The sequence below is a fragment of the Bubalus bubalis genome, chromosome 4, assembly GCF_019923935.1.
Source record: "Bubalus bubalis isolate 160015118507 breed Murrah chromosome 4, NDDB_SH_1, whole genome shotgun sequence".
NCBI classification, from domain to species: Eukaryota; Metazoa; Chordata; class Mammalia; order Artiodactyla; family Bovidae; genus Bubalus; species Bubalus bubalis.
This window is the reverse complement of record NC_059160.1, coordinates 53,738,491-53,765,102: the sequence shown is the minus strand read 5'-3', so window position 1 is coordinate 53,765,102 and position 26,612 is coordinate 53,738,491. Positions and strand designations below refer to the sequence as shown.

At 41.0% G+C, this 26,612-nt stretch overlaps 1 long non-coding RNA gene across 1 annotated transcript; it reads left to right on the top strand.

The window, feature by feature from the left end:
* The first annotated feature begins 2,237 nt into the window (after positions 1–2,237).
* On the top strand, positions 2,238–26,052 carry LOC112584536. The gene is made up of 4 exons (XR_003108789.2): positions 2,238–2,443; positions 4,160–4,606; positions 13,274–13,474; positions 25,991–26,052. It is a non-coding gene; the product is annotated as an uncharacterized LOC112584536 (long non-coding RNA).
* Positions 26,053–26,612: the final 560 nt, after the last annotated feature.

The following is a 26,612-nucleotide window of genomic DNA, read 5'->3' as shown; positions in this document are numbered from 1 at the left end:
TCCCTTTCTCTTGTGCTATGGCTCCAGCCCTGATCAACCCTCATCTTAACCTCTGCAATAATTTTGTAAGTGGTCTCCATGCAGCTATTCTGTCTGCTCTTTCCTTACAGTTGACATAAAATTCACATTAGACTCTTATCACTTCTACTTAAAATGCTTTGGTAGCTTGCTAGTGATTACAAAGGAGAATCTGAGAGTCTGAGCTTCTGAGCAAAGCCACAAAAGGCCCTGGTGACCTCTTCTCCAGTCTCATCTCTCACCTCTTCCTGCTTGGGACTTGGCAGCTAGTCAGTTGCCTTCTAGGTAACATCAGGGCTCTCCTGGCTTCTGGGTTTGCTCAAAATGACCTCCTTGCTTGGAATGCACTTTCCCACTTTCCTCACTGGATCACAGTCAGTTTATCCTTTAAGATTCAGCTCAGGCATAACCTGTTAAAGGAAGCCTTCCAGGTATACCTCAGTCCTGGACAGAATTCCCTCCCCTGGATCATCCATACCTACATCTATCACAGGCTCACGACACTGTGTTGCAGAAATTTAACACATGTCCTTCTCTGTTCACTCAATGGTAGGTCACAGGATGTCAGGGAGGCTGCCATTCTTCTTTTCTTAATATTTATTTATTTATTTATTTGGCTGGGCTGGGTCTTAGTTGTGGTATGTAGAATCCAGTTCCCTGATGAGGGATTGAACCTGGGCCCCCTACATTAGGAGCATGGAGTCTTAGCCACTGGACCATCAAGGAAGTCTCTGCCATTCTTATTTTCAAATTTCCATTCCATACTGTAGGCCCTGAAACAGTCTTCTGTTAGGGAAGCTGTTTCCCAAATATTAATCTGGGAACCCACCTCTTTACTGGATTATTCAGGTAGAACCTAGTCCCACCTAGCCCAGAAATCTAAGATAGTCCCTGTAAAGTGATTCTTTAAAGTTTAATGGAGAATGAATGGCTATGTTCTTTGGAGTGGGAACTACATCTAGTTTATGTAATGCTAAACACAAACAATCATATATGACCAGGGAGACTATATTGCAGATATTAATTTATAATCACTCCTAAGAATTAGCTAAAATCCCTTGACTAGGTGTGTCTAAGAATTGTCTCTGTTCTGATCTGGTCCACATATATTTTTCCTTAATTTTCTACTTTCTGCTGATCTTGTTATGGTGTTGTATGTTCTTATCGTCTCTGATATTTTCATGGAAAACTTATTCCCTCTAATGCTAAGTTCACTACTGAAAAGAAGCCTCATTCTCCTCATCTTCACTTGTTCAATGTCCATGTCCAAGTTTAAGGAGGTTCTTTTTCTCTAGCACATTGCCAAATGCTCTCAAATAGTTCCTGATTCTCAGGGCTTTTCTACCCCTTTCCTACACAACCACAGCAAAAAGTGGACGACAGGTAAAGGAAATGAGTGAGAAGACATTTGTTTTCTAATGGCCTCTTAAGTGTGGTTGCTGAATTTAACAAACAGAACCCCAGATGCCCAGTTACATTTAAATTTTAGAGAAACTATGATTTTTTTTAAGTATGTCCCGTGCAGTATTTGGGATATATTAAAAAAAAAAAACCAAACCTGTTATTTATCTGAGATTCAGATTTAACTCATGTCCCATGTTTTATCTGGCAATCCTACTCATAACTTGTCCTGTTAAACCCAGACACGCTTCACTTGCATATTCAACATATAAGAATGGTTTTCACTCACATAAGGAAATGTCCTCATTCCCACTTTTCCCAAAGCAAAGGTGACTTATTGTCTATCTCTAATTTCTCTGCATGGAACATGTGTCCATAACATAGTTGTTTTCTTTAGAACTCTACAGATAGAAAATGACATCACAATTACTACTGGTACCTGGCATCCAGCTCCATATCTAGATGGTAGGGAGTTAGGAGTGTCGCTGTTTGTGGGAAATCAGACGATACGAGTTTGCTTGGCCTGAAGGGGTGCCACATTGCTCAGCTCGTGTCGCCATGTGGGAATACATTTTCAGTATTTTTTGAGAGTTCATTTTTTTTCCTCCCAAAAGAAATACCAGATTGGTTGATCTAACATGAAAACTCCAGAATTTTAAACATCAACAATTTAGGCAAGTCGTCACTTTGTTCAGCTGGTAATGAAAACAAAACTAAAACACGAACACATGCACATGCACATGCGCATGCACATGCGCACACACAGGCACTTACACGCACCCGCGCACGCAACAAGCGCATGCGCACACACGCTTCTTGGCCCTTCCGGTGTCCCGCGTGCGCGCATGCTTCTTAGTCTCTTTCGGGTGTTCGGCCTGCTGTCGCTGCAGCCTTTCACGTTTATCGTGGTGTCTGAGAGTGGGGAGGGAACCGATCATCTCTGAAAGAGGCAGTTTTGAAGAGATTCTGATGGCAGTGGCTCCACTTCTCTGTTGGATAGAAACACAGGTGCCGCGGCAGCGAGGTAATCTTCCTGAGTTTTCTCGTTTGCTGACCCTCAGTTAAGGCAGGCGGAGAATCTTGCTTCTCAGGACTCAGGCAGGTGTGTGACAGGGAAGAAAAGAATGCAAACAACGACCTTTTCCTGGCTTTTGTTTTCAAAATTCTGTGCCCTTGAGGAAATTTTCTAAGGCTGTAGTTTATAGCAAGTTTGAGCAGAGGGGGAACGGCCCTGAGGAAATAGTAAGGCGTGAGATTCTCCCAGACTAAAAGAAAAACAGTTCTCAGACTGGAGGAAGGGGCAGAGGCTTGTGGTTTCTGTAAGTAGGCGCTTTCTCGCCATCACTCCCTGGCAGTGCTCCAAGGAAGTGGCCTGATCCCAGAGGGGACAGCGGCTGAGGAGGCCAAGAGTAAACACCGAGCTCTCTGGATCCCACGACCTGAGGGGACCATCTGAACAGAGAAAAGACAAGTCAGGACTAACCGATCTCCTCAGTGATTGGTGAATAAAGGGGCTTCCCTGTGTCAGAGTGCTCCTTAATGACCTGGAAGCCACCTAGTGCCGGTTGTGAGAGGAGACCCCAAAATGACCATGATGAGTACACCAAATGCATAGTGTAATGGAGACTCAGAACTGAGACTAGTGGATTTTGAAACACAAAAGAAGAGGCACAAAAGAATAGGAATATTCACCTGAGAGTATATAGATGGAGGTTCCTACCTGCTCTCCCTTAATACTTCCCGTACACATGTTGTTGTTGTTTAGTGGCTAAGTCATGTCCGACTCGTTGTGACCCATGGACTGCAATACTCAGGCTTCCCTGTCCTTGACTATCTCCTGGAGTTTGCTCAGGTTCTTGTCCATTTAGTCGGTGATGCTATCTAACCATCTCATCTGCTGCCAGCCTCTTCTCCTTTTACCTTCAGTTTTTTCCAGTATCAGCCTTTTCCATGTATATGCATGTATAGAATGCGAATAATATTTGTACCTACTCCTGTGGCAGCAACTCAGAGATTTATTAGTTAGACATTTATTCTCTTTTGGCATATTGGGTACACTTAGTTATGGTTGGGCTTTTTCATAGACTGAAAGATAAACATAGATGCTCTTGAATTACTTGGTATAATAAATGTTTGTGCTTTTGTCCAGAAAATCCTAAGTAGCCACACTAGGCAACTCACCTAGATTACTACTTGCTAAATGCCTGACCTCCTATTGCATATTTTCCCAAACCCCTAGGTAGTGTTGGCTGTTTTTAGTAGATACTTATTGCCTAGCACTCACAATTAATCTTCGTAACAAAGGAAACTATGATACACTAATATCAGTAATTACTATAATGTGATGGTAATAACAAATATTATTTTACAAGTGAGGAAACTAAGGCACAAGAGATTAAATAACTCATACATAGTTACATAGTTTATAAGGATTTGATTATTTTCTGTCTTCCCCTAAATGGTGTGCACGCATGGGATACTGTGAAGGCTTTGTCACTGAGGCCAAGATGGCTCACTGTTTTTCCAGGCCCATTCTTGCCTTTTCCACAGTGATAGGCTCATAGCCAGGCACATGGCTGACCAGCTGTCTTCATTGTCCAGCCTCCTTTGTAGTGACATGTGGCCAGCCTCCCTTGTAGTTACATGTGGCCACATGATGAAGTTTCTACAAAGAGAATGCAGGCACAATTGATGGATATCACTTTTATTCCTGCTTCCTGTTCCTGAAACTGTGTCCCAGTGTCCACCATTGCAGAGGATGGATGCCAAAGCCACGGTGGACAGCAGAAAATGAGGGAAGAAATCAGAGTCTCCAGACAACCAAGTGGAGTAGAGCCTAAACCTTACCTCGAATTGTTACAAGAGAAAGGAATTCACTTCAGTTTTCTTCAAACCACTGGATTTTTTTTTTCAGTCCTCCTTGTTACAGTAGCCTAGCCTCACTCTGACTCACCAGCTGCCTTTCTGGACTCTGGCGCCAAGCAGGGGCTTAACATCTGTCGGGTAACCGGCTGAGTCTGTTGAGTGACCAATGTGAGCAAACCTCCTCCTCTCTAGTCTGTGCTAAGAACTCCTTGAGAGTTGGAAATGTGTCTTCCACTTGTTTTCTTCTACACCAAGCACAACATTGAACGTACAGTAGCTGACCAAAGAAGGAATGAAGAAATGATGGAGAGAGACTTAATGGGTATGTATATGTTCTCAATAGTCCATTTCTTGTGCCAGCTGCGGAAATACTTTTCAAAGAGTTACAATGTATCCTTATAGGAAAAACAGTTCTACCTGAAGTTCATGTATGAGGTACCTATATGTAGATTGTCAAGTCAAAGTAATTGGAGAAAGGCAGAGCAATGTGCTGTGCTTAATAGACATGGAGTTGGGGAATCTAGGTTCTAGTTCTGTGTTTATGTCTGTGAACTTGGACAGATCAGCTAGTTCTCCAGACACGTGTTTGCCTGTTATGTTAGCTGAAACAGATGAAAAGACTTCTTCTTGGAGTTTTCTTCCTTTCTAAAAGTCCATGATTCTATATATGCTAGACTTTTTATTTTCTGCAGTGTCTCGACTCATGCTCCTTAGGTGCCAGTTCCTCTTAAAGATTGTTCTGTGGTTCATAGGAATGATTATTTTCATTTTTTCATTGCCACATGTGAAGCCTTACTCCATCTAGCCCAGACACTGCTATGCATGTCAAGTGCATTTAATGTTCAGTTCAGTCGCTCAGTTGTGTCCGACTCTTTGCGACCCCATGAATTGCAGCATGCCAGGCCTCCCTGTCCATCATCAACTCCCAGAGTTCACTCAGACTCACGTCCATTGAGTCAGTGATGCCATCTCATCCTCTGTCGTCCCCTTCTTCTCCTGCCCCCAATGCCTCCCAGCATCAGAGTCTTTTCCAGTGAGTCAGCTCTTCGCATGAGGTGGCCAAAGTACTGGAGTTACAGCTTTAGCATCATTCCTTCCAAAGAAATCCCAGGGCTGATCTCCTTCAGAAAGGACTGGTTGGATCTCCTTGCAGTCCAAGGGGCTCTCAAGAGTCTTCTCCAACACCACAGTTCAAAAGCATCAATTCTTCGGTGCTCAGCTTTCTTCACAGTCCAACTCTCACATCCATACATGACCACTGGAAAAACCATAGCCTTGACTAGATAGACCTTTGTTGGCAAAGTAATGTCTCTGCTTTTCAATATGCTATCTAGGTTGGTCATAACTTTTCTTCCAAGGAGTAACCCTATATAATGAAGCATTGCTATCCCATTAAATAGTGAGCAAATATGAGTTAAATATTTTCCTAATGTCCCATAACTAGTGAGTGCTGGTATAGGTACCAAATCCAAACCCATTTTTCAGTCACTCATTCATCCATCCATTTATTCAGCAGCTGTGTATTCAATATCTATATGTTAATATGAGTCACTGTTTGAACTGGTAGAATTCAACAGTGAACAAGATATACATGGTCCTGCCCTCCTGAAGCTTAAATACTAGATTCTTAGCTGGAGGTGGTGCAGACAATGAACAATTGAAGGCATAAATAACGAAATTTCATGTAGTACTAAATTATATGAAGGAAATAAAATGCATCAATATGATAAGGGTGTGAGAAAACCAGAGTAGAAATGAATTTTAATAGGAGAACCAGAGTTCTATTTTAGGGACATTAACTTTGACTCTTTAACATGACTATGATGTCTAAGAGAAGGCATTCCTATTGCTATTATTGGTAACAATTGCTATCATTATTGAGTATCCATCATGTTCTTAAAGCTGGTATATATTCCTTAAATACATCAAATTATTTAATCTTCAAAAAAATCCTAGGAGGCATTATCCCCATTTGAAGGGAAAAATGAGGAAAGAGGCTCTATAAATTCTCAAAGTTTTGAAGCACAAAGGTAGCGGAGTAAGGATTTGAACTCAGGTACTCTGGTTCTGTGGGTCCCATGCTTCCTTCTTTGTTACATTATCTCTCTGGCTAGAGAACTGTTAGGTAGGTGAGTGAAAAGTCCACAGACAAAGCCAGGACAGGAAGAGTCATCACCCTGTCTATTAAGACCACAGGACAAGACCCAGTGACCACAGGACAAGACCCAGGACAAGACAGGAAGGCAAAGAGAGCTTGGCCTGAGTCTTGAGTCATGCCAGGATTATGAGGCCAGAAGGACAGCCCAGGAGATGGTGTAGAGAGATAGCCTGGGAGAAAGTGGGGTGAATAGCAGCCCAGAGATACTTCAAGCAAGGAAGTTGGTCCTTATGTGTGGACTAGTGCTGAAATGTCAAATGACAGGGAGATGACCACGTGGAGGATGGGGTGAACTTGATGGAATTGACCTCAGTCTGAGGGGACAGAGACTCACTGGGGTTCTGGAGAGAATGTGAGGTGAGGAAGTGGGGTATATGTGTAAATAACTGTCAGTAACTCTTTAGAGAGTCATGCTGTGGAGAAGATTTACAAAACAGATGAAAAGAGGAGGATGTGTGGCCCAGAGAGGCACATTTGTGCTTACATATATTCCTACCTACTCACAGGCGTGTTACAGATGGTGTCACCAGAGCATGTTTGGTTTATCCAATTCCAAAATCAATGCTCACCATCTCCATGCCACACTATCCCCACAATTACGTTAAGTAGGAAGTGAGTAAGTGGGCTTATAACTTTGAAATGGACTCCAGATGTGATCAAAAAGCAACAGAGCTATAAAGTTACTTCACTTATGTAAAAAAGCAGTCCTCAGGGCTGTCAGTTTCTTCATCTCTTCACCTCACTTACTTATCACATAGACACAGAGGAATTCAGGGAGGGGCCAGGGCCTCCAGTGCATTGGAGTCAGTTTATCTCTAGGATGTTTGTTTTTGAACCAAGTCTTCAGCTTCAGCCTTCTCTTAGCTGTGTGACATCTGTACTTGGGTAGTTTGGAAAGCCAAGAAGTTGCCTCATTATTTGAGAACTGGATTCTGTGTATGCACAGTCAAGCCCTAGTCAAAATAGAAATAAGGCTGTGTTTATGTACACATGGACATTAGACTGTTCATTCAGTCATTTATCCAGCAAACATTTGTCGAGTGTCCACTCTCTGATAATCCTTGATAAAAAAACAAAGAAGACACAACCCCTGCCCTAAGGACCCCTCAAGAGTGGACTTGGGAAGAAAGTTGGAGATGTTACAAAGTTGTGAGTGGATGCAATTTATGTGGTGTGTGTGTGTGTGTGTTGTCTGAATGTACCTAATGAGGAAGGGAGGTTTGAGTAGGGTCCTAAATGGTGATTACAGATACACCTGGCATAGGACACAGCATCAGCAGAGGCACTCAGTTGCATCAGAAACTGAGACTGGAAAATATAGGTTGCCTCAGATCATTCATTCATTCATTCATTCATTTCCCCATTCACTTAACAATGATTTCTGAGGGCCTAATAGGTACTAAGGATCTGCGTTTGTTGTTAAGGACACAGTGGGGAGGGAAAATGCACACAATCCCTGTCTGTATGGAGCGTTCAGTCCAAAAGGTAAAGGCTGTTGGCTGCTATGCTAAGTTAGGACTTTGAATTTTTAAGAACTGTAGTAAGATGATCAGATCTGTGTGTTGAAAAGACACGCTAATAATCATATGGTCTTGAGAAAATAGAAGTGGTACAGGGATAGTACTTGTGAGGCTGGTGCAGTGGGCTCAGAAGGGAATGAGGAGGAGGGAAATTGGGGTACCATCACTGAACATGCTGGCATTCTGCCATTTTTGATTATTTTATTCATTCATCTTGGAAATATTTTTTGATAGACAGCTAAGTGTAGCAGTTAAGAGCATGGGCTTTGGAGCTGGATCTTGGCTTTGCCGTCGATTGTCTGGGCGAACTTGGAAAGGGATTCCATCTCTGTGTCCATATCTTCTCATCTTTAAAGCTGATATAGTAACAAGCTGGCTTGCTTTGTGTGCCCTCAAATTCATGTCCAGCCAGAACCTAAGAATCTAACCTTGTTTGGAAATAGGGTTTTTGCAGATGTACCCGATTAAATTAGTGAAAAGTGAAAGTGTTAGTCACTCAGTCATGTCTAACTCTTTGGGACCCCATGGGCTGTAGCCCACCAGGTTCCTCTGTCCAGCCGGGCTCCTCTGTCCAGGGGATTCTCCAGACAAGAATTCTGGAGTGGGTAGCTATTTCCTTCTCTAGGGAATCTTCCTGACTCAGGGATTGAACCAGGGTCTCCTGCATTGGCAGGCAGATTCTTTACTGTCTGAGCCACCAGGAAATTGGTTAAATTAAGGGAATCGTGTGAGCTTTAGTCCCATGACTGGTGTCCTTACCAGAAAACAAACACTGTGGGTGTGGGGAGGCAGAGGGGGTACCATGTGACAATAGAAGAAGAGACTAGAGTGATACAGCTGCAAGCTAAGTACACCAGGAATTGCCAGCAACCATGAGATGCTGGAAGAGGCAAGGAAGGATTATCCTTTACAGATTTCAGAAGGAGCATGACTCAGTTGTTGATCTTTTGTGACTCTCTCTGACTGTCTGACTCTTTTTTGACCCCATGGATTGTAGCCCACCAGGCTCCTCTGTCCATGGGATTTCCTAGGCAAGAATACTGGAGTGCGTGCTATTTCCTTCTCCAGGGGATCTTCCTGACCCAGGAGTTGAAGCTACATGTCCTGCATTGGCAGGCGGATTCTTTACACCTGAGCCACCAGGGAAACCCTCTGTTGACACATTAATTTTGGGTTTTTCAGCTTATAGTCTAGCCTCTGGACTTCAGAACTGTGAAAGAATAAATTACTGTCACTTTAAGCCAGCCAGTTTGTGGTAATTTATTATTGAAACCCTAGGGAACGGTGCATAGGTGATAGTGAAGATTAAATTCATTAGAACATGTTAAGTGCTTAGAGCAGTGGCTGTCCTATAGTGTGTGCTCAATAAAATACAGTATTAGGTGCTTGACACCTTTCTGTTGCAGACATCTGGCTGGGCTTGCTGGAACAGGAAAATATCCCATTGGAAAAATTGTTGATAATTATGTGTGAAAAGTGCTTGGATGGGTGAAAGTGATGTTGGGCAGTACCCTTGTTAAGCAGAACTTTTTAGAGAGATGGCTCGTTTCACTGGGCATCACATGCTTCTGAAATTAGCCTCAATATTGTCTGTCATTTACTCAACACACTTCTGTCCCCTCTCTGGCGCAAAGGTTCCTATTTCTCTACTGTATCTCCTACTTCTCGTGAGTTTGAGCAGGCTCCAAGAGTTGGTGAGGGACAAGGAAAGCCTGGTATGCTGCAATCCATGGGGTCACAGAGAGTCAGACACAACTTAGCGCCTGAACAGCAGTCTCCTGCTTCATGTAGGAAAGCAACAGCATGAGTTTGTTCGGGCTGCCACAACAAAGTAGCACTGCCTGGGTGGCTTAAACAACAGACATTTATTTTCTCACTATTCTGGACGCTAGAAGTTCAATATCAAGATGTTGGCAGGTTTGGTTTCTCCTGAGCCCTCTCTCCTCAACTTGAAGATGGTCGCCTTTTCACTGTGGCCTTTTGTGCACACATCCTTGGTATTTCGTTTTTTTGTCTCCACATTTCTTCTTCTTAGAAGCACCCAAGTCAGTTTGAATTGTTGCTGTTGAGTTGCTGAGTTGTGTCTGACTCTTTGCAACCGCATGGACTGCAGGACGCCAGGCTTCCCTCTCCTTCACCATTTCCTGGAGTTTGCTCAGACTCATGTCCATTGAGTCAGTGATGCTATCTAACCACCTCATCCTCTGCTGCTCCCTTCTCCTTCGCCTTCAATCTTGAATTATGGCCTACTTTAAAATGGTTGGGTTTCTGTGGTGGCTCAGACAGTAAAGAATCCACTTGGATTTCAGGAGACCCACCCAGGTTTGATCCCTGGGTCCTGGAGAGGGGAATGAAAACCCTCTCCACTATTCTTGCCCAGAGAATTCCATAGACAGAGGAGCCTGGCAGGCTGCAGTCCATGGGGTCATAGAGTTGGACACCACTAAACAACTAACACTTAACTTTTCACTTGAAATGGTAGGTACCTCACTGTAACTTAATTGCATCTGTACAGGCCCTGTCTTCAAGTTCAGTCACACTCTGAGGTACTGGGGGTTGCTGCTGCTGCTGCTGCTAAGTCGCTTCAGTCGTGTCTGACTCTGTGCGACCCCACAGATGGCAGCCCACCAGGCTCCCCCGTCGCTGGAATTCTGCAGGCAAGAACACTGGAGTGGGTTGCCATCGCCTTTTCTGACTGGAGGTTAAGACTTCAACATATGAATTTTGAAGGGGTATAATTCTGTTAACAGTAGCAGCCTAGGACAGGTCAAGTTCTAAGGCTCAGTCATTGGTTGGAAACTGTTTGCTCATCTTCTGAAGCTCTTGTGGCCCAGGAAGCCTTGGGGCAAAGATGTCAAATCCTCTTCGTGGATTGGCAGGAAGTGGGATGTGAGCCTGAGGGCCTGGTGTGGTTTCTGGGGTGGTGGGAGTTGGGGAAATGCCCGGGGGCTGTGTGTGAGAGATGGGACCCTGAGCAGACCCCTTGTTGTAACTGCCTGTTTCTTTGTCTGCATGCCCTCTAGACTGTTAGCTTTTAGAGGGTGAGGACCATTTCTATCTTGTGTGTGTGTATTTAGTTGCTCAGTCATGTCTCACCTTTGTGACCCTATGGACTGTAGCCCGCCAGACTTCTCTGTCCATGGCATTTTCCCAGGCAAGAATACTGGAGTGGGTTGCAATTTCCTTCTCCAGGGGATCTTCCAGACCCAGGGATCAAACCGGCATCTCTTGCATATCTTGCAGATTCTTTAATTCTGAGCCACCAGGGAAGCCATTTCTATCTTACTTGTCTTCAAATTCCCTATTGCCTGGCACATAGCTGGCATATTTGTGAAATGAATGATTCACTTTTGCAGCCTTTTCCTTGTGTGAAAGTTAGTTTCCATGTATTGAAAGTAAACTCTTTTTGCATCTAGAAACTTTCAGCATCCCCCAATACTGACCTTAAAGAGGTCCTGTCTTATTTTTCCTCTTTGGAAATTCTGATGCCCATAGATGTAGTTGGTGCCATTTATGGAAGTTTACTATGCCCTGGCACATGCTAAGAACTTCACAAATCTCTTGTTTAATCCTTTTGGCAACCCTGTGAGTTACTCCATTCATGTTATAAGTGAAATATTCATCACTCAGAGAGGTGTGCTCCATGTCCCATGTTACTCAGCTGATTCAGGTGACTGATATGTTGGGTTTGAAACCCAGGTATTTTGGCTTTAAAGCTCAGGTCCTTAACCTGAGCTTAATCTTCAACTAAGATTAAGATATATCTGCCTCAGATACAGAATTTCCATCTCAAAGTGGATAATGCTTGTAGTTCTTCAGAATGGATTTCGAAAGAGACACAGGCCTCCAAGGATTTAGGTCATGTGACTTTGGAAAACTACATTTCATTCATGAATGAGTCAAGAAAGGAGATATCAATACATTGCTCAATCATATAATAGTAACACTTTTATAAAAACCTTTGCTTGGTAGAAATGAAATCTCCAAATTGCATCAAGCTTCATCTTCCCTTTCTTTCAGCATTTGGTGCAGTGTGGGGGTTGGACAGAGTGTTTAGGTCCACACTGAGATGAAAATTTACAGAAGAAGTGTCAACCAGACTTGAGCTACAAGATTCTTTCCTTTCCTCTTCTTTTCTTTTTCCTCTTATTCAACGAGTTTGACTTACTGTCTTGGTACTGTGCAGCCACAGCCCTGGTGATCCCCTCTGATGAGCTGGGCATTCTTCAAGATCTAAACACAGTGGGGTGACTTAAGGACAGAGGTTCAGCTTTGCTTCTGACTCTCCTCGGTTTTGTGGGTTTAAGTTAATGTTATTTGAAAGTTTTTGTGTGTGTGTGGTTGAATATATACTATAACTTGTTCTTTTGTGACAACAAGATTTATACTGGCGGTGTCTCTCATACCACTGGAAACTGGAAGGAAATCTACCATGTGAACCTCCGACAGTTTTAAAAAGACAGCAGCCATTATTCGGTGGTGATGGCTTCAGGCTGCCTTCAAGCCTCATTACAGGCTTGTTCTGCATCCTGGCTCCCTGGCAAGGTCAGCGAGCAAATGGTCTCTCGGGTATTTAATACATCATGTATGCATGTAGACCAATTCCCTGCCTTCTCCTTAGTGAAGATTTCCTCAGTGAGTAAGATGTCAGGGGTGAAAAAAGGAGCTGATGGAATTGTATTAAATACCAGTTTACTTCCCAAGTTTCTGATTTTTTTTTTTTTCACTTAGGATATCTTGGCCTGAAAGGCGAGGGAATTTGAACAAAGTATAGAAGCTGGCACTGCATTTTGTATATCATTTTGGCTCCAGGGAGCTGCTCCTGGTAAAAATGAGCCTGTGAGATGTAGCTGTTTTATGCAAGGGCTAACAATGCTGGCCTTTTATAAATCATAAATCCTCTTAACCTCAAACAGTTTGGAGCCACCAACTGTAATCTATAAGGTTTCAATTCACAGGGGTTTCATTTCTTCTCAGTGCCTTTCAAGCCATTAGGCAAATATTTATATGAAGTTCTCAGCTATTAGGGGATTTAACGTAATTTTGTATGGAATAGAAATTTCTTGTCGATACCTCCTCGGTTAAACGGTTCAATATAAACTGTATGCTTTTCCTTTTGTTAAATACTTTCCATAATTGTTGACAGCCATTTGATTTAGTCTCTTTTAGTACAATTTGTGATAAACAAACCTTAGCCGTCGTCGTTTTTTGGATGGAGAGAATGGTGCGGTAGGCAAATTATCATTACATAATTCTTATGTTGGTGGTGTTTTTTTGCATCATGTCTGTTTCTTTTCTTGAAAATAAATAGGAATCAGAGACAACAATTATTTGATACTCTGCGGCAATTAGGATCCTTTGGCCTAAACAGTAATAACCGTAGCCAACTTTGTCTATGCGAAGAAAAGAAATTTATTAGAGGATACAGAAGGACACAAGGTACTCACAGAATCAGAAAGAAGTCTGGGATATTGGACTCTGAGGAGCAGAGGAATCTGAACAAGTCTGTGGGGTGAGTTGTAAGAACCACTGAAGGGATTCATCATGCCACTGCTTAATGAGACGACCAGTGAGCACAAGCTGTTTATTTCCTGTCTGTGTCCTGTTGCTATCATTCTGATCAGTTTCACAGTAGTAGATCCTGGGAGGCAAGATCTGATCAGCTTGGTCACATGCTTCATCCTTGTCTAGGGCAAGGTGGCACCTGTGTTTTTGGGACACCCCAAATCTCCAATTATCCATATAATGGAATCTTTGTGAAAGGAAAGAGGACACTGTTAGAAAGGAGAACTGGATGCTGGGCAGCCAAAAGCAATACCCATTTCTTGCTTAAAATCACACTTAGAGAAATAAGCAAAAAAAAAAAAAAAAAAAAAAAAAAAAAAATTCCACTCTCTTTTCCAACCTAATGCAGGAATCCCAAGGGATTCAGTGAAGTCTCTGCAAACTAATTTTATGTCACTGAGCAGAATCTGATCATCTTAGATTCGATTCAGTGAAACAGTTGTGAAATCCTTTTGGCTTCAAAGTACAGAGAATCCTGGGAACAATACCCTTGATTCAATTCCACACTGTAAGTTGGGCAGTTTGAAAGACTGTCCTGAGTTTTTCTCCAAGTCTTAAGGAAAATTAATGACGGAGACCTGAGCTACATGCTTTTATATAGTTGCTTATTATGAGCTATTTAACTTTTACAGCTTTATTAAATGTTTTATGGAAAGGTTTATTTCATGCTTTAGTACAGCTTTGTAGGATGGCCATGTTTGGCCAAGAAGCTGAACAGATGAGCAAAAATGTTTTACAAATATCACTGGTGAGTGGTTTCTGGGTAAAATCGTGTTTCCTTTGGATATTTTGTGGAGCTGGGGTGGGAATGGTTCTATTTAATGAAGCACAGTAGAGCTGGGTGATTATGAAAGGAGATGGGTAGAGAGCAAAAAGGAAGAGCATACCCACATTCTACTTTTTCAGATGTAAAAACTAACAACAACAACAAAATTATAGAGATCCACTTTGGCTGAAAGTGAATTTATGAGTTAGGAGCTGATATTAAATGTGCTTTGTAAAACTAAAACTAATATTTTATAATGTATTGATTTCACCTTTAAAATAAACCTATGAGTTGGGTAAAAATAGTAGCTGTCACTACTAGTGTTAGAAGCCTTGTTCTAAGCACAGTATGTGCCATATCTCATTTAATCCTTATAATAAGACGCTGTATGTGTGGTAGTTGCTCAGTCATGTCTAACTCTTTGCTACCCCATGGACTGTAGCCCACTAGGCTCCTCTGTCCTTGGAATTCTCCAGGTAAGAACACTGAAGTGGGTTACCATTCCCTTCCCCAGGGGGCTCTTCCCAACCCAGGGATGGAACCAGGGTTCCATCCTGAATCACAGGCAGATTCTTTACCATCTGAGCCACCAGGGAAGCCCACTAGGTGAAAACAGATAGCAACCCCATTTTACATTTTGTGGATGGGGAAACTTAGGCTTACATAAGTTTTCCAAACATTGTGACTCCAAGTCTAATTTATTTTACTCTCTCATAAGGACCTCACTGCCTGGTGGTATGATGTGTAGACCATTCAAGTTACTAATATCAATTGATCTTTGAAACATCCTTTTCTTACATTTCTGTGGGCAACATAAGACATAAACTGGCTGTTTGTTACCAGAGTTTGCCTTGTGAATACTCCTTCTGCTCTCCCCTAACTTCAGGTTTCTAAGCACTTGTGTCTCCAGATTCTTGGATCCCATTTGTTATCTTTGCTGAGAAATCTGAGATTATTTTTTCAAAACTTAAATGGATAAGTTCAGTCTCTCTTTTTTCCCTAGCTATTTGAAAATCAAAGCCTCATGCAAAGACTTCTGAAATCGTTGACTCCTTTTGTACTAAGAATCCAATATTTGTTTTTTCCTCCCATTTAAAAATACGTTGCAATGAGGAGTACAGTCGAAATGCCATATATGGGTGAAAGCACCCATATATTCTCTTAGACAACTTGGCTTTGTATAACATCTCATGTGTTTGAGTGTACACTCACTCTATTATTAATTGAGACCTACTGTGTGTCAGAGACTGTGGGTAAGTACTTTATATATGTTGTCACACTTTAATTTTCACTGTAACACTCAGTGGTATTACCATCTCATTTTTACATGTGAGGAAACTGAAGCCCATAGGATTTAAGAGGTAGATCTGAGCTTTAAATTGAGGTCTGCTTCCAATGTTCAGTGGTTTCTACTCCAGGTAGACTTTTTCTCAGGTGAAGAAGAACCCTAAAGATGTCCAAACTAAGCTTGCAAGGGACATTTTCTGAAGTATGGTGATATCTGAGTCAGGGAGATATTTGTGAATGGGTGCCCTTGATTGGACTGTTTTCTGGCCTTTGACTTTATTAATAAAGAGAGTCTCCTCATCTTACATTCCGACTTGCTGGCCTGGTCTCCCTACTGCAAGGTCTAAAGTCCTCCCTTCTGCCTTGCCTGAGGAGCAGTCTCAGTCCCTAGAGTGAAGTTCAGAGAATTCACCATGCACATTCAGGACCTGACAGCTGACAGGACTCTTGATCATTGTGAAACCTGGCATTTGTGTGTGAGTAAAAGTGTATGTGTGTATTCGGTTGAAGGGGTGTGGGATAGGAAATGAACAGGAGAGACCTCCAGAGGGATATGGATGTGTCTTAAGTGTCCACATGTGCCTTCCTGTTAGGGAAAGTAAGTACAATAAAAAGGTGTGTGTGTGTGTGTGTGTGTGTCTAAATATAAAGTTTGTGTGTACATGGGATGATTATGCAAAGTCATATGTGTATTTATTTGTTGTCTGTGTGCATAAGTATAGAAGCATTGGAAAAGACTCATTGGAAAAGACCCTGATGCTGGGAAAGATTGAGGGCAGGAGGAGAAGGGGACAACAGAGGATGAAATGGTTGGATGGCATCACTGACTCAATGGACATGGGTTTGGGTGGACTCCAGGAGTTAGTGATGAACAGGGAGGCCTGGCGTGCTGCAGTTCATAGGGTTGCAAAGAGTAGGACATGACTGAGCAACTGAACTGAAAAGATAACTAACTGTTTGAATTCTCCCTGTTGTTGTTCAATTACTCAGTCATGTCTGACTCTTTGCCACCCCATGGACTATAGAATGCCAAGTTTCCTTGTCCTTCATCATCTCCTGGAGCTTGCCCAAACTCATGTCCATTGAGTCGATGATGCCATCCAACCATCTTGTCCTCTATAATCCCCTTCTCCTCTTGCCTTCAATCTTTCCCAGCATCAGGGTCTTTTCTAATGAGTCGGCTCTTTGCATCAGCTGGCCAAAGTATTGGAGCATCAGTCCTTCCAATGAATATTCAGGACTGATTTCCTTTAGGATTGATTGGTTTGATCTCCTAGCAGTCCAAGGAACTCTCAAGAGTCTTCTCCAACATCAAAGTTCAAAAGCATCAATTCTTTGGTGCTCAGCCCCCATTATGGTCCAACTCTCACATCTATACATGACTACTGGAAAAAGCATAACTTTGACTATGCAGACCTTTGTTGGCAAAGTAATGTCTCTGCTTTTTAATATGCTGTCTAGGTTTGTCATGGCTTTTCTTCCAAGGAGCAAGTGTCTTTTAATTTCATGGCTGCAGTCACCATCTGCAGTGATTTTGGAGCCTGAGAAAATAAAGTCTTTCACTGTTTCCATTGTTTCTCCATCTATTTACTATGAAGTGATGGGAGCAGATGCCATGATCGTATAGGACTTCCTATTCAAGTAGAAATGCATCTTATACTCAACATTAAGGTGCTGTAGATTGAGCATCATATGGAGTATTACAGGTCTGTTTTGGATACTCCCCTGAGGAATTAGGACAAAAGGGACAGCATCATAGGGTGATACTGCCATTGAGACAAGTCTAGAGCTGTCTAGACATGAGCTAATTGTATCTATTTATCTTTCCTGATTTCTCAAGAGTGGCTTATCTCTCTGATAACTGTTGAGCCTTTTAATTGCTGTTAAGATACTGGTTAACAAGGGAAATGGCTGGAGCACAGAATCAGGAAGCAGGTCTCTCACTGACTAATTTTGAAAAAAAAAAAAAAAAACAAGGAAAATCACCTAGACTCCTTGGACTTCAGACTTCTTGTCAGCTAAACAAGCATAAGGGCATCTGTCCTACCTACTTTCAGGGCTGTTTTATGAAACAAATGAAAGGATGTGAAACCCTCTGAATAGCACATATAGTGTAAACCAAATAAATTGTTACCAATAATGTTGTTGTCCAGGAACCAAGTATTTGAATGTATTTGTTTCATGGGTTTCTTTGCTAACTGATAAAGTGAAATGAGTACCTGATTTAAACACAGAAGGTGAAGATTTGAGCTTGAGTATTACGTTCATGACCTTTTGGCATTCCATAAATGCTTGATGAACAGATCTATTAGTGTCTAGATATTAAGCTTGATGATATAAAGACAAATGTACTTAGATTGGTAAAACATGTACGTAGATTGGTAAAAAATGTACTTAGATCACTAAAATTGGTAATCATTTTACTTCTTGAGCCTTAAAAGTGTCTGTAAAGTAGGTTTATGATACTCTGACTCACAAAATTGTGTTAAGAATTACATGGGATATGAAAGCACCTTGTAAACTTTAAAATGTTATACAAAAGAAGAGGGTATTTATTAGTATTTCCCTCATGGGCTACTGGAAAAATCCATTTTCTCTTGTTGCATGTGACAAAGAGAAGGCTGAAAAGCTTTGCCAGTACACACACATTTAATTACCTCTCTGTCTCCAAGCACATAATTTATAGCTGACTGGTATTCATGGATCCAGATGTATTATTGTGAGTTAGGATTAAGAGGCTGTTTAACTCCTCAGGCTTCCTGAAAATTAGTTGATCATGTTATACCAAACAGTTAGCTAGTGGATTAATTAATATTTAAATAATGACTTTTAGTTCTTTTACTAATCTAAGTACATTTGTCTTTATATCATCAAGCTTAATATCTAGACACTAATAGATTTATTCATCAAGCATTTATGGAATTCTTAACTTGGTTCCTAGTAGAAGCTAGATTTGTTGTTGTTTAGTCACTCAGTCGTGTCCACCTGTTTTACCCCATAGACTGTAACCCACCAGACCCCTCTGTCCATGAGATTTCCCAGTCAAGAATACTGGAGTGGGTTGTGGTTTCCTTCTCCAGGGGATCTTCCTGACCCAGGGATTGAACCCAGGTCTCCTGCACTGCAGGCAGATTCTTTACAAAGATGAAAAGTACATGGTCCCTGTCTCCACAGAGCTCCCAGTCTAGTAGAAAACAGACAAGTGAAAAATAAAAAAGGAATTCCACCTTTTAGGTGCATTAATAGAGGCATAGATACACGTGCTTGGGGGAAGAGAGGATGGGAATCGGACGTTGGAGATTTTGGTGGACCTGCGGCTACCAGGCCAGGTGAGATTTTATCATGCAGACAGAAGGAGGAGGGGGAAATGATTTGAGGGAGAGGGAACGACACAGGTCATGCAGACATGGTAGTGTGAGAGTACACGCATACAGTGGAACTGCAGGTATATTGGCATGACCCATCAGGTGTCTATGAGGATATAGTTAAAGCTTCTGTCCTAAGACTGGGAGAAGCAGGGGCCAATTTATTAAGGTCTTGGACTTCCAAACTCAGAAACTTGAATTCTCTCTGCGTTCAGAGACATGTTAAAGTATAGTCAGCAGGCAGGTAGATGACATGGTCAAATTGGCATTTTAGAAAGAGTCAAATTAAAACCTTTACTGAACATCTACTGTATACTATATGAAGCTCTGACAAAGTAAAGATAAAAATAAGGATTCTGATCTTCTGGAACTGTGCATGTTGGGGAGTATAAATGTTTCTGCCCTTGACTAGTTTAGGGAATAAGTGGGGAAGGCACTAGGGTGGATAAATTCATCTCTCAAAGACCAGAAGAAAGCCAAATAGACAATGATGTTTGGGCAAGAACTTGTTCATGTCAATTCATGCTCCCTCCCGTAATATTTTGATAAGGGGGTTCCCTTCCACACCTTCATGAATAGACACAAATGCAAAACACATGTCCTCTATTAGCAAACACTGGCTGTAGATTTGTCTCTTTTCAGGTGAAGAAAAGAGAAACTTCTGAAGAGTATGAAACTATATAAAAGAGAAATCCTCCAGGCCTATGAAAATTTATTATAGAAAAAAGGGAACATGCTTTGAGGATTGGAAGATACAGATCATTATCTTCAAAAATTATTTTTAATGGTAACCAGAATAATTTTTAATAAGATGCAAATTAACACTGGCTTTTTAAAGATAAGAGCAAAGAATCATGAGAAGAGAACATTCTGAAATCAAAATATAATAAGATGAAAGATGAAGACAGTAAGTTGAGCAGAAAAAGGAACTGGGTAACATGAGGATGATGAAACAATTCAGTTAATTTACCTGCCTGTTCCTCCTCAGAGTGGGCTCTCCTGCACTCTCCATTCTCAGAATGAAGAAAGAGCATAGCATTTACCCCCACTCACAGCTGATTGGACTAAGAATGGACACATGGTCCAAACTTGGCCAATCAGTTTCTTTCTCCTAGAAAATTGGAATAGAGATCCGGGAGTGCTATGCAGGCTCAGATGATGCTGAGAGAGGGTAGGAAGAACTGCCTTGGGGGCCATTTTCTTTCCTGTTCACAAATAGAGCTCTAGACTGAACAGAGGAATGAATTAAGATGATGAACAAAGGAAAGCAGAGACTGGAGACCACAGAGTCTGGAGAGAGATAGACACAGAGAGAAAGTAGCTATCTTGGTCCCTGACAACTTTCCAGTTCCTCATTCCAGTTTCCCATGAGGCCTCACTAGACTTCCTGACTTTGGGTTCTATGAATTGCACTTGTATTATTTTAAAAACATTCCACTTTTGGCTTACCCCAATTTGAATAGAATACTATTATTTGCAACCAAATGGTCCTTGACCAAAAAAGAAGGATTGTAAGAATACGAAAAACAAACCAAAACAAAAAACCCAGTTCTAGTGTAGACTTCTGTTTTGAAAGTCAGCTGGAGAAGAGCTTCTACTGCAGAATTTCTTGATTTCCCACAAAGATACATATAAATTAAAGGATTTAGAAACAACTCAGAATAACATTGAGAATCTAGGCTGGTAGTCAGTGTAATTCCAGAATCAAGAGGGTTGATTTAAATACTTACTTGGCTTACCCTCTGAAAAGACATTTGTCTCTATGGGCTATTCCCTCTTCCTTGAAATGGTGTCTTCCTTTGACTCCCATGATTATATGCTTCTGATAGTTTTTATATCTCTCTAGCAATGTCTTCGGATAAGGCAATGGCACCCCACTCCAGTACTCTTGCCTGGAGAGTCCCATGGACGGAGGAGCCTGGTGGGCTGCAGTCCATGGGGTCGCTGAGAGTCAGACACGACTGAGTGACTTCACTTTCACTTTTCACTTTCATGCATTGGAGAAGGAAATGGCAACCCACTCCAGTGTTCTTGCCTGGAGAATCCCAGGAGTGGTGGAGCCTGGTGGGCTGCCGTCTATGGGGTCGCAGAGTCGGACACGACTGAAGCGACTTAGCAGCAGCAGCAATGTCTTTTTCCATTTTCCCTGTTCCTCCTTCTATACTTGACACTTTAGTAGTTTTTTTTTTTAAGGATTATTCCTGGGCCTTCTCTCTTAGTCTATTGGTCCCACTCATGACCCTGGTTTCTGTTATTACCCTTATACTGATGATTCTAAAATCTATACACTTACCCGTAGCTCTAAAGAATACAAACATCTTCCTACTAGAAATTTTTACCTGGATATAAGAATACTGCCATGTATGTTACCCAGGTCATCCTCTTTCCAGCCAAATCTGCCCCTCCTTCAATAAATACTACCTTAAGTATCTCCATCTGAATCATCCACATTAGAAAAATTTGGGACTTATCCTAAAGTATTGCCTCTCCCTTTCTCTTAGTGATTTCCTAAGATGATTGGGGGAAAAAAAAAACTAGGATCCCCACTGACATTTGATTTAGTGCCAGAACCTTTAAGCTTCACCTTTCTCCCATGTTCCTCACCTCTGGTGCAATTCCCATAGGTTGGCACTCTTCTCCTATTCAACACACACTTCCTGGTAAAATGAAAAGTCTGCATGTGGTATGTGTGTGTATGTGTGTGGCAGAGGAAGCAGATGCTGAAATAAAGAACTCCTATAACAACAGATGATGGACATTGAGATTTAAATAAATATGAGTTCAGAATATCAAAAGCAAGGTGATGAGTATAGGGGAAGAGATGTGTTACGTGAAATTGTGATAGAACCTAGGGATTGGACAGGAATGAAGCTCACTGACTTAATCTCGCTACAGCTTCACCTTCTCTCTCATACCCACACACTGTATAGATGCAAAGGAGGTTTTTCCATTAGATGACAGAGCATAAGCCCAAGACAAACCATATACTCTGTCTGAAAACACCGTTCCATTTTCAAGAATGAATAAAGGAGTGGGAGACCAATATGGAGTTTTATGAAAAAGGATTGTTGTTGTTCACCTTTTTTTTGCATAGTTCTTCTATATGTTCTTGCCATCTCTTCTCAATCTCTTCTGCTTCTGTTAGGTCCTTACCATTTCTGTCCTTTATCATGTTCATCCTTGCATGAAATGTTTCCTTGATATCTCCAATTTTCTTGAAGAAATCTCTACATTTTCTCATTCTATTATTTTTCCTTATTTCTTTGCATTGTTCATTTAAGAATGCCTTCTTGCCTTTCCTTGCTATTCTCTGGAACTTTACATTCAGTTGCATTATCTTTCCCTTTCTCTCTTGCCTTTTTCTTCTCTTTTTCCTCAGCTATTTATAAAGCCTCCTCAGACGACCGTTTTGCCTTCTTACATTTCTTTTTCTTTGGGATGGTTTTGGTCACGGCTTCCATCCATAGCTCTTCAGGCGCTCTATCTACCAGGCCCAATCCCTTGAATCCATTTGTCACCTCTACTGTATAATCATAAAGAATTTGATTTAGGTTGTACCTGAATGGCCTAGTAGTTTTCCCTACTTTCTTCAATTTAAGCCTGAATTCTGCAATAAGGAGCTATGAGTCACAGTCAGCTCCAGGTCTTATTTTTGTTGACTATATAGAACTTCTTCTTCTTTGCCTGTGAAGAACATAATCAGTCTGATTTTGATATTAACCTTGTGGTGATGTCCATGTGTAGCATTGTCTCTTGTGTTGTTGGAAAAGGGTGCTTGCTATGACCAGTGTGTTCTCTTGACAAAACTCTATTAGCCTTTGCCCTGCTTCATTTTGTACATCGAGGCCAAAGTTTCATTCAGTTATCTTTTGACTTCCTACTTTTGCATTTCAATCCCCTGTGATGAAAAGGACATCTATTTTTTGGTGTTAGTCCTAGAAAGTCCTGTAGGTCTTCATAGAACCATTCAACTTCAGCTTCTTCAGCATCAGTGTTTGGGGCATAGACTTGGATTACTGTGATATTGAATGCCTTGGAAATGAACAGAGATCGTTCTGTCCTTTTTGAGATTGCACCCACGTACTGCATTTGAGCTCTTTTGTTGAGTATGAGGGCTACTCCATTTCTTCTAAGGGATTCTTGCCCATAATAGTAGATACAGTGGTCACCTGAATTAAATTTGCCCATTCCTGTCTATTTTAGTTCACTGACTCCTAAAATGTGGATGTTCAATCTTGCCATCTCCTTCTTGGCCACATTCAATTTAACTTGATTCATAGACCTAACATTCCAAGTAACTATGCAATATTATTCTTGATGGCTTCAGACTTTACTTTTACTATCAAACACATCCACAACTGAGTGTCATTTCCACTTTGGCCCAGGTGCTTCATTCTTTCTGGAACTATTAGTAATTGCCCTCCACTCTTCCACAGAAGCATATTGGACACCTTCCAACCTGAGGGGGCAGTACTTATCTTCTGGTGTCATATCTTCTTGCCTTTTTATACTGTTGACAGAGTTCTTGGTGGCGAGAATACTGGAGTGGGTTGCCATTTCCTCCTCCAGTGGACCACGTTTTGTCAGAACTCTTCACTATGACCCATTTGTCTTGGGTGGCCCTGCATGGCATGGCTCATTTTCATTGAGTTATGCAAGCCCCTTTACTGTGGTCCATGAAGGGAATGAAAAAGAATACTGAAGAATAAAGGTAAGGGACAAGTATCAAAAGACTCAAAGGAAGATCCTATTTCAGAAAAATGATCTATAGGCAAAGATAGTATAGGCAAAACTGCTAGAAAAAAAATATAACTGAAAGTACAGTGTTTCAAGAAATGCATTCATCTTTCATAGACGTGTCTAAAGGCTGAGTGTTAAAGGACAGGAAAGGAATGCTCAGGGCTGCAGTTTCCTTCTGTCCTGTTACTCTGCATACATTCAGAGCAATGAGAGTGTGGTTCAGAACAGCGCTAGTTTGGGGACTGCTTATCACCAGTCAGCAGTGAAACAAGTACAGAAGTAGTGAGTGTTTCTCTTATCTCATTGTGTACTAATAGCAATTTAGAGGAAAGCTACTCATCTTATTGCTGACAGGTAACAAAGTTTTCAGACTGTAGCTGCATATATACCACACTTTAGGTGACACTGCCCTAGGGTGCTGTCCTCACTGTTATGCTTAAAACGGGCTAACTAGCACCATGCTGCATCTAAAGAGATACAATAAAATCCTTCTGGAAGAGCAGGCAGCAATTAAAATGTACCAAAGTGAAATTAATAGGATAAAGTGAAATATAACAGGATATGATAATAAAATTAAAAAGAGAATAGGACATGAAAAAGGAACTGATGAGATAAAGATTGAAACTACATTAACAAAAACCTTAAAATCTAAATTAGAGGGAGTAGAGAGCATAATCAATCTGTACAAAATCCAGTAAGTGATTTAAGAGTTAAATTTGAGCTCTTTTCCTAGAATGTAGGAATAAAGCTCAAAGGAATCTAAAAATTGAAAGAGAAGATGACAGACATGCAAACCAAAACCAGAGAGCCAAAAAAATAAAAATAAATTTTTCTCCTGAAAAAAAGGAAAAAATCCACAAATAGAATCAAATTATAAATTAAAGGTGTAAGACAAAATAACCTTAATTGAGGTGAAGTGAGGCATGTTTAATGATTTAAAGGCTCACTTCTTTCCAGGAGAAAATCAGTGAAAAGGTAAGGTTTCTGGACTACGAGGATAAAGAAAAATTCATTGACCATCCAGGCAGCAAAAGCAATAATGGAACAAATCTAAGCTTATTATTCTTCATAGAAATAAATTTTATATTTGAAAAATTTTGAGGGAAAATAAACTATTGACAAAGAATTTTATGACCAACCAACTTACCTTACTCTTTCATATGCTGCTGGTGGTTAGTCGCTCAGTTGTGTCCAACACTCTGTAGCCCCATGGACTATATTCCGCCAGGCTCCTCTGTCCATAGGATTTTCCAGGCAAGAATACTGAAGCAAGTTGATACTTCTTATTCCAGGGGATCTTCCTGACCCAGGGATCGAACCCACATCTCCTGTGTCTCCTGCATTGGCAGTCAGATTACTTACCACTACTGCCACCAAGCAATCTTTCATATGGGAAAGTACTAAAATGACTTTGAATTAATATGTTGTGTAAATACAGCCATGCTTATTAGATGTCAGGGCTTCCCCTGTGGTGTAGCCTGGCAGGCTACAGTCTGTGAGGTCACAGTCAGATGCAACTGAGTGACTGAGGATGCATGCATTAGATGTTAGGATAAGCAAGATGTGTGTGTGTGTGTGTGTGTGTGTGTGTGTGTGTGTGTACACACTGGGAAAATGGACTAACCATGCACCCTCTTGAATATTTATGTATGAAAATATTCTCTAAGCTACTGATGATGGCATCATGGATTCAATGGACATGAGTTTGAGCAAACTCCAGGAGATAGTGAAGGACAGGGTGGCCTGGCCTGCTGCAGTCCATGGGGTTGCAAAGAGTCTGACACTACTGAGCAACTGAACAATAAAACTACTGAAACATGAAGCAAAGCAAAATTATCAAGTCTGTTAAAGTAAATATATGAAAGTTTTGGGCATAGAAATTGAAGCCAGTGAAAGTAGAAAGCAGATAAGACCAAAATATTGTTAAATATAAATATGACTATAGTCAAGGTCAAATTCAAAGTCAATTTCAAATTTTTTTCAGAATTGAAAATATGAAATGACCAGTATTATTATGTTATAAATAACTTAGATTTGAAATGCAGGATTTTGTCAACAAAGACCATGAAATGGTCATGTTCTTTTTTGAAATGATGAAAGAATGGAAGAAAATTAGAGAATTAAAAAGACATTGGAAAATGCAAATGATATTTTCTCATTCCTAACTGAGATAAAAAAAAACTAGTGGTTACAAAATCATTTTGATAATCTTATAAGTATTAATTTATAGAATTAATAAAAGAAAACCAGAATAATACAGTATAAGATTGTATAGTTCATACATGTATGTTATTTATGTACATAGGTATTTATGAAAAGAAAATTATCCAGTCCATCCTAAAGGAAATCAGTCCTGAATATTCACTGGAAGGACTGATGCTGAAGCTGAAACTCCAATACTTTGGCCACCTGATGTGAAGAACTGACTCATTTGGAAAGACCCTGATGCTGGGAAAGATTGAAGGCAGGAGGAGAAGGGGATGACAGAGGATGAGATGGCTGGATGGCATCACCGACTCAATGAACATGAGTTTGAGTTCTCTGGGAGTTGGCGATGGACAGGGGGGCCTGGTGTGCTGCAGTCCGTGGGGTCACAAAGAGTTGGACATGAATGAGCGACTGGACTGAACTGGCCAAGAAAATTGTGGATCATATATGCTAGCTTTAACTGAAAGCATCCATGGGCAAATTTGCTTTGTTAAAAGACAGCATGTCAAGCTAAATTTTATGAAGCTAATTATTTGTTTCTTGGTAGGGAACATATGTAGCACATCTTTTAAATTGTAAAAGCAAAATTATAAGCAGTGGTAGATGTTATTACATGAGAAAGAAAACAAGGGAAAGCATTACATGTTACAAATAATTGTTTTTAACACACAAAAAAGATATCTCATGAACCTTTTCTAGCCAGGTACTTACTATCATAT